Genomic DNA, 9,495 nt, shown 5'->3' on the forward strand with positions numbered 1-9,495 from the left:
AACAGGTACAGGAGGCGTAGAGCGAGGGATCATTGTCCACTAGTTCATCGATCGCAGATGGCGTAGTGCTCGCGGACGGATAAAAAAACAAAACCTAAATAGGTCGTGAAATATACTTGGGCGGACGTTATTATTACATTACATTTCATTTAGCTGACGCTTTTATCCAAAGCGACTTACAATAAGTGCATTCGACCAAGACGATACAAACTTGAAGAATCATATAAGTACATCAGGTTTCATGGAGCCAAACCATTTCAAGTGAAACTCAACTTTAGATAAGCCAGTGCTTTGTTAGTATATAAGTGCTTTGTTAGAATATAAGTGCTTTGTTAGTATATAAGTGCTTTGTTAGTATATAAGTGCTTTGTTAGTATATAAGTGCTTTGTTAGTATATAAGTGCTCTGTTAGTATATAAGTGCTCTGTTAGTATATAAGTGCTTAGTTAGTATATAAGTCCTTTGTTAGTATATAGTTTAGGCATCTCACCAGAAGTGCAAAATAGCAGTGCAGGAGTCTACATAATAAGAATAATTGTACATGGAATTATTATAAATAGAATAGTTATAAATAGGCTATAAACAGATTAATCTATACAGTGTAAACGGCATTGACAGTAAAATATATAAACAGGTGGGTGATGGGTATGGGCTAGAGTCTATCAGCGGGCAGAGTTCAACAGGGTAACAGCCCTGGGGAAGAAGCTATCCCTGAACCTGCTGGTCTTGGACTGGAGGCTCCTGAGGCGCCTCCCCGAGGGTATCTAAGTGCTTTGTTAGTATCTAAGTGCTTTGTTAGTATCGAAGTGCTTTGTTAGTATATAAGTGCTTTGTTAGTATATAAGTGCTTTGTTAGTATCTAAGTGCTTTGTTAGTATCGAAGTGCTTTGTTAGTATATAAGTGCTTTGTTAGTATCTAAGTGCTTTGTTAGTATCTAAGTGCTTTGTTAGTATCGAAGTGCTTTGTTAGTGAATAAGTGCTTTGTTAGTATATAAGTGCTTTGTTAGTATATAAGTGCTTTGTTAGTATATAAGTCCTTTGTTAGTATATAAGTGCTTTGTTAGTATGTAAGTGCTTTGTTAGTATCTAAGTGCTTTGTTAGTATCTAAGTGCTTTGTTAGTATATAAGTGCTTTGTTAGTATATAAGTGCTTTGTTAGTATATAAGTGCTTTTTATTTTGTTTGTTTTTTCGTTTTTAAATGTATCGCTCGAAGTGGAGTCGAAAGAGATGAGTTTTCAGTCTGCCCTGGAAGATGTGTAAGCTTTCTGCTGTCCTGATGTCAATGGGGAGCTCATTCCACCATTTTGGAGCCAGGATAGCAAACCCACGTGTTTTTGCTGATGGGAACTTGGGTCCCCCTCGCAGTGCGGGTGCAGCGAGCCGTTTGGCTGATGCAGAGCGGAGTGCACGTGCTGGGGTGTATGGTTTAACCATGTCCTGGATGTAGGAAGGGCCAGATCCATTCACAGCATGGTACGCTAGCACCAGTGTCTTGAAGTGGATTCTAGCAGCTACTGGAAGCCAGTGAAGGGAGCGGAGGAGCGGTGTGGTGTGGGAGCATTTAGGAAGGTTGAAGACCAGACGAGCCGCTGCATTCTGGATGAGCTGCAGAGGTCGGACGACACATGCAGGTAGACCAGCCAGGAGGGTAGTAATATACCTGGGCGGACGTTAATATACCTGGGCGGACGTTAATATACCTGGGCGGACGTTAATATACCTGGGCGGACGTTAATATAACTGGGCGGACGTTAATAGACTTGGGCGGACGTTAATATACCTGGGCGGACGTTAATATACCTGGGCGGACGTTAATATACCTGGGCGGACGTTAATATATCTGGGCGGCCAGCCCAAGTAAAGTCTATCTGTGGGAAACCCTGGACAGATGTTCAGACTTACTTTTTACTGTTCTGGTCTGACTGGCTGTCTGCAGGCCAGCTCTGGTTCTGGATCTTTCTCCACACTGGGGACAGGAGGGGTCTCCTGATGGAGGTCTCTGCTCCCAGTATGAGGTGATGCACTGTCTGCAGAACCAGTGTCCACAGCTGGTAGAGACTGGATCCTTCAGGACGTCCTGACACAGAGCACAGCTGGACAGCTGCTCCTCCACAGGAACACCACTCTTCCTCTTCCCTCTGTGGAGATCAACACATCCTTTATAGCACTTTACGCTGACTGATTTTCACCAATGGTACAACCCAAAGTTGGCAAATTCTTGTTTTTTTAAAGTTCTTTATCTGTAGATGATATTTCATTCTGGTAACTGTTCCCAAGTGGTAGATATTTAGTGATTCATATAATTATGAAACAAAACGCCCTTCTGTCTGTAACATCATCGCCTACAGCATGTTCACTGTACCTCACAAGTTTTACTACGGCTAAATTAAACTTGTTTATGTAATAACTACATAATGATTCCAATTTGTAAAAGCAGTGAACACTTTGTCAGGTCTGTCCACAACATGGAAAACAAATCACTTTCAAAATGCTAGTTCCTGAATGGACATTAGATTGAGTGGAGTTAGACTTAGCTAACATTGTGGCTGCTCCATTAAAAGTCAAACTAACAATCAATGGTTGATACACATCAATGTATAACTTCAATTCAATATGAAGTACTGTTGAGCTCTAGGTGCCGATATTTTCCTTATCTGATTCAAGTACGTCTGAGTTTCTATACTGAGCTCTACTGAGTTTCTATACTGAGCTCTACTGAGTTTCTATACTGAGCTCTACTGAGTTTCTATACTGAGCTCTACTGAGTTTCTATACTGAGCTCTACTGAGTTTCTATACTGAGCTCTACTGAGTTTCTATACTGAGCTCTACTGAGTTTCTATACTGAGCTCTACTGAGTTTCTATACTGAGCTCTACTGAGTTTCTATACTGAGCTCTACTGGGTTTCTATACTGAGCTCTACTGAGTTTCTATACTGAGCTCTACTGAGTTTCTATACTGAGTGTAGGTGCCATAATGCTACTTAGCCCAAGTTCATTATTTGTATTATTATTTGTTTACGTCACTTTTATTTGTTTGTTGAGCACTTCCGGTAATTGTCACATGGGCATACTTGCCAACCCTCCCGATTTTCGCGGGAGACTCCCGATTTCATTGCCCTCTCCCGGTTTCCTCCCGGGGTCATATTTCTCCCGCATTTCTCCCGATTTCTGACAAAATCAGATTTACTCAGGACCGTTTCCACTCAGACTTTAATACAGCTACACCATTGTTTGGTTTCCATGGTAGCGTAGCGCGCGCAACTGAAAGTCTGAGAGGGTGAGAAGATAGTCACAGCAAACAGAACAAGAATCGACAATTCTACCCTCTGCTCACTCCTTTCCTGTAAAATACAGGTCCAGCCCACACATGTGGTGCTACAGGCCGCAAGGCAGTGCACTTACAACTACAATAAGCATGTTAATGTTAATCTAATACAGCTCCGGCGAACCACTAGCACCAAGTTTTTCATCTCTGACCTTGTCAGGTATTGAACATTCAATAAATGAAGAACACAGAATTATTCAACATAAAACACAGAATTTGTGTGATTATACTAAATGATTTACAAATAAACACCACTGCATATTTACAACTGTTACACATGCTGCAGTAACGAACAAATGTCCAACTTGGGATCAATAAAGTATATCTTATCTTAAGATGATCGATGGCTACTGCCATATTTCAAAATGTGCCTCTGAACCTTGACAAGTGCATGTTTCAGGCTTATCAATTAACAACAGGAGGGGTCACAGACATAAGACTAGCTGTTAAATAAAGCTCTTCTGACCTTAGCTGTCATGTGGGTATATATTAATGCTGCCCATTATGGGCACAAGCAATTTTCACCCATTTATTAATTATATGTTTTAAATGTGAGTGTTTCCTATCCCCTAAACTTCCAGGGATGTACACAGTTGAATACTGGCAACTTCTTATTATGGGATATACGAAAACGTCTTTTAAAACTACAATTCCCAGTAGAGACGTGCCATAGAACATGTTGCGAAACACACAATAGAGAGCATGTGTAGTTCTGGGGACGGGGTGGGGGAGGGGGAGGGGGGGACGGGGTGCGTTCAAATCCAGTTTTGGACAGTCTGTCGTGGTTCCATCCCATTTCAAAGTGCTGTTCGACGCTCGGCCTAACCCTCGGCGCACACTCAAACATCCAATCACAGAGCTTGAGGACTAATCACGGGGTTTGTCAAGCGAAGCGGAGAGAATACTTACTTCCGGGTGTAAAATTCTCTAAAGCAACTACTACCCTCAGGTCTTCAGGGACTGGTCAACTTTCTGTCCCCAGAGTCAGAACTAAACATGGTAAAGCAGCATTCAGTTATTATGCTCCGAATATCTGGAACAAACTCCCAGAAACCTGCAGGTCCGCTGCAACTCTTACTACTTTTAAATCCAGGCTGAAGACTTTTCTTTTTGCCGCTGCTTTTAATTGAACTATTCACATCTTAAACTGCACTGTAACTTTTAACTTTATCCATGTATTTTTTCTTTTAATGTTTATTTTATTATCTTTCCTTTTTAATGACTGATTTTAAATGCCATTTTTAAAATGTCTTCCATTTTTGTAAAGCACTTTGAATTACCTTGTGTTGAAAGGTGCTATATAAATAAACTTGCCTTGCCTTGCCTTGCCTTGCCTTGCCTATGAGCTGCTCCGACCCTCGGTCCTGACGGACGTTTATTAATCAAACAAATAAATAAACACAAAGATAATTGTGTGTTATTGTTGAGTAAATAACAGTGTGTGGTTTAGAAAATAATACAAAATTAGAAGGAAAAAACGATGAAACAATACAGATTTCTTTATTCTGAGCCCCTACTCTCCCCCTAACTGACGGCAACAAAAGCCCGAAATTATTCAATTAAAATAAAGAAGTAAAAACAATAAGTGTGGCTTGATATTGAGTTAGAAAAAGGTTGATAAACGCTGTGAGAATGGATCTGCGGAGAGCATTTCGCCGCAATCCCAACTCGTCTATTACCAGCGTTCAGGGAGCTCTATGCAAGTCAATGGGACTCCCTGATGGTTGAAACTCGATGCTAAAGGGCTCCCCCTTGCGTTGGGAAGTGACGACAGGGACCCTGACATAACGTCAACATAGGCCGAGTTGGGAGTGAGAATGTGTTGATCTTGGAGTCATACTGGACTCGAATTTGACTTTTAAGAAACATATTAAGAAAGTATCCAATACCAATAAATTCAACTTGCAAAATGTTAAACAAATTAGACCTTTCTTAACTGTCAATGCTGCAAAGCCATACCTCCACTGTGTGATTCTATCCCACATTGAATACTGTTTCACAAACTGGTCGTTTGCTTGTGCCACAAACCTGAAACCCATAGAACAGCTGTGCAAGAGAGCTATCAAGGTGTTTGAGAGAAAGCCTTATTCAGACCACCACTGTACCATCCTTGAGAAACACCATTTCTTGAGTTTTGACAATTTTAAGTCTTTTAAAAGTATGTGTGTTTTTTATAAATGTTTACATGGACTACCCCCCCCCCCCTCCCTTAGGGGAATTCATCCACAGAAAACACACTGGACGCTGCACTAGGTCAGAAACCAGAGGAGACTGTGAAGTCCACCGCAGACGGACCACTTTTGGACAAAATGTCCTTTCAATTAAAGGCAGCTCTTTGTGGAACAGCCTCCCAACTGAGATACGGGATTGTCCCACTCTCAATAGCTTCAAAGGTCAACTCAAAGAATGGTTGAGAAACAAAACAGACGTGCAATCACCGCTAAATGCACTTTAGGTAGCTCTTGTATCTTCTCTTGCACTTTACATGTCGTAGCTGCTCTATCGTCCGGCCAGGTGGTAAATACTTGTGTATGCTGCTCTTGCTCTTTTGCACTTTTTGCATATCATGTATTTTGTTTTTTACCATGTTTGTCAAATGTAATCTTCTTAAATGTTTAATGTGAGGGACTGCGGATGGAAACGAGCTCAAAGCTAAATCTGGCACTGTTACGCTTGATACATTTGACTGTTTTAAGTGTTCATTACTGTGCATTGTCCCTGCCAAATAAACGATTCAATAAATATCACAGGCCCATGCCTCAACAGCTCTACGCCAAATCTGAGATCTCACTATAGGCCGTTTCCATGGAAACGCATCCCTCGCCAAAAAACACGATGTTGTTGTAACGCCTATGAAAAGGGTAAAAACAGCACCAGACTTCAGATAATGGTTAATGGTCCAGCCTTCAACATGTCTATGTGCCAATAGTGATTTTTCCTCAAAATCTGTTGCCATGGCAACGCATCCCTCGCCATAAAACACGATATTGCTATAACTCCTATGAAAATGTTCAAAAAGTGCTCAAACTTCACATGTGTGCTAACAGTCCAGCCGTGAAGACATCTACGGGACAGTTTTGAGATTTCTTCAAATGCCGTTGCCATGGCAACACAATGCTCACCATGAAACACGGTTTTCTCATAACTTCAGTGAAAATGCTCCAAACGGCCCAAGACTTCACAGGTTTGGTAACAAAGCAGCCATCAACACATCTAAGCGTATTATGGGGTGTGATCAAATACCGTAGCCATGGTGATAGATCACTCGCCATCAAGTTAGTTCAAACGTTTGCAGTTAAAATATTCTGATGCTTTTCAAAGCCTTTTTACTTTCTTTTCTCTTCTTAATACAAATTCATTCACTACTACTTACATATAATATATAACTCCTTCAGCCTATTTTCAGCTGCAGAAACCATTCAACTATTAACTTATTCAGCTATTTCAGGACATCAAGGCTATACATGTTGTTGTTTATACCTTTTTAAACCTTTCCTTTTAAATATTAAGCTTCTTCACTATTTTTCCTACTCTTCCAGTTTAACATTTGACTTTCAAGTCTTCAACAAAGTCCTTGCAATGCATTTGAGCTGTAACAATTTTGATTCAAATCATTTCACTTTTCTGCATTTCTCAGACTTGGTTTGTATAGCTAAAAGCAGCTACAGACACCATTCAACTAATAACATATTCAGGTTTTTCTGCATTTTCAGCTAAATTCAGCAACAAATGTTCACAGTTCGCACGCATTTTCTGCAGGAAATGCATTTTCTAGTTTGTTATTGGTTGTGATCCTATTCTAAAGATGTTTGGATTATTAAAATATATACAGTTCTGTTTCATGAGTGTTGAGAGATGTATCCATAAATCTCTTCATGTTGTGCTCAAAGTGCACCAGATTGATGCATTTAACTTCAACATTTAAAAGAAAATCTTCCCGGGGGAGCATGCACCCGGACCCCCCTAGAGGAGGTGAGGTCCACCCACAAATAAAGCAGGTTCACATGGATAGGATGCTAGAGAAGTTTGCCACGCATTATACACTACACATGTTCTTGGATTGCACCATAGTCCTAACAATATATTTGGTTAGAAAGGCAGGACAAGGGATTCAAATCGAGAACTATTTTCATTGCGGAGGACCCCCTGTTTTTGTGTCCCCCCCACTTCTCAAACCAAAGTAACTTCCCCCCCCCCTGCACGGACCGCCCTCATCGGACCGCCCTCATCGGACCGCCCTCATCGGACCGCCCTCATCCCGCCCTGGCAGCAACCCCCCCAAAGCAGTAAACCGAGGGGAAACACTGCAATTATAATTAATGTGTTGGATTTTTTTTACTTTTTTGCACTTAGTAGTTCTCTCCTCTCCTCTTGTCTCTGACTGTAAGTGTTTGCTCATGTGTGTGTGTGTGTGTGTGTGTGTGTGTGTGTGTGTGTGTGTGGTGTGTGTGTGTGTGTGTGTGTGTGTGTGTGTGTGGTGTGTGTTTGTGTGTGTGTGTGTGTGTTGTGTGTGTGTGCTGTGTGTGTGTGGTGTGTGTGGTGTGTGTGGTGTGTGTGTGTGTGTGGAGCCCTGCCCTTCGGAAACAGAGCAGAGGAGATAATGTGAACGCACAAAGCAACGCAGTGGACACTGAAACGTGCACATAAATTAAATAAATAACATAAGCCTTTTGTTTAATTAATAAACCCAACGCCCTGTTGTTGGTAGGGGAAACACTAAGTTTCTATTTTATTTGCTGAACACAAAGTCCAACATGTAGAGTGTGAGGATAATTTCACTAGTAGATTATATACTATCGCTGATGATGCCAGGAGCAAGAGTTCAATTACACTTTGTTTCTGTACTCTGAGTTTCTTTACTGAGATCATTCAAAAGAGATCAGATTATCAGTTAACATAAAAACTGAATCCTCTTCAGGTCAGTTTACAGCAGAAACTCTTACCTTGTGTCTGAGGGTCCAGGTTCATTACTGAAGACTGGAGGATCCCCCATAGACCGGACGATCTTCAGACAGCTGGAGACTGGAGACTCGTCCTCTTCCTCAAAATCACTCATCTTCTTCAGTCTGAGAGATAAACCATTAACACTGCACACACACACACACACACACACACACACACACACACACACACACACACACACACACACACACACACACACACACACACACACACACACAGTTAAAGAACATCAAATCAGTCAGACTTCAGACAGGCCGCTCTCGATCTTGACTGTGCTGAGCTGTCACATGTTATGTTGCTCTGATGATTCAGAAACCAGGAATTAAAAAAGGTTTGCAACACTTGTAGAAGTCTCATTGGACTCTAGGACGCTGATGTTCTGACGTCCAGTTTAACAGAGTAAATAATGAATGTGTTAGAAAGCAGATCCTGCTGTTAACACTCACCCTGTTGTTCTCCTCGTGCTCCGTTCAGCTGTGAAATGGCGTCTGGCAGTCTGACCTCATATTTTCACCTTAACATGCCTTCACCTGTCTGCAGCTCCTCCCTTTGTTTCATAACCAGCTGAACAGGTACTGGGATTATTTTTCAGTTAGATATAAATAGACATGCAGCTAAAAAAAACAGTTCAACAAGTTATGGAAACTAAAATAATGATTCAACAGTGTGAATATAACCCAGTAAACATCCTGCATCTAAACCTTACTCAAGTTAAAGTGTGTAGGCATTAAATACTCTAGGGTTAACTGTGCATTGGATTTTTCCCCATTTTATCTATTTAATTAAAAATATATATATAAATTAGGGATGCTCCGATCACCGATCAGATGATATAAAATACATGAGACTTTTCTCTTGGCAAAAGAAGCCAACATGGCTTCACCAGTCTGGCAGTTTTTCAAGGTGTCCGAAAAAGACAATAAAATTGCGATATGCAACGTGAAGCAGAAATCTGAAAAATCACAAGACAAGGATACAATGGATAAGATCTCAAGACAGTGTATGGCTCAAGAAGACCTAGGTAATATCACTCAAAACCTCAGAGCAGCACCCCACTTCAAATGCCAAAATATGACTGGCTGGCTCTTCAAGTACAGGAGGAGTTCTATTTGTCACCAACATCGAGAGTTACAAGTAAAACATGAATTGAAAAGTATGTGGTTGCTCAACTAAGTGATCAGTATATGTGATAGAATATATTAT

General features: G+C 41.0%; 1 long non-coding RNA gene across 1 annotated transcript; it reads right to left on the minus strand.

Moving 5' to 3' along the window:
• Positions 1-2,105: 2,105 nt before the first annotated feature.
• LOC117475886 lies at positions 2,106-8,806 on the minus strand. The gene is made up of 3 exons (XR_004555212.1): positions 8,739-8,806; positions 8,274-8,417; positions 2,106-2,141 (listed from the first exon to the last, which is right to left on the minus strand). It is a non-coding gene; the product is annotated as an uncharacterized LOC117475886 (long non-coding RNA).
• Positions 8,807-9,495: the final 689 nt, after the last annotated feature.

This window comes from Trematomus bernacchii, unplaced genomic scaffold (assembly GCF_902827165.1).
Source record: "Trematomus bernacchii unplaced genomic scaffold, fTreBer1.1, whole genome shotgun sequence".
Taxonomy (NCBI): domain Eukaryota; kingdom Metazoa; phylum Chordata; class Actinopteri; order Perciformes; family Nototheniidae; genus Trematomus; species Trematomus bernacchii.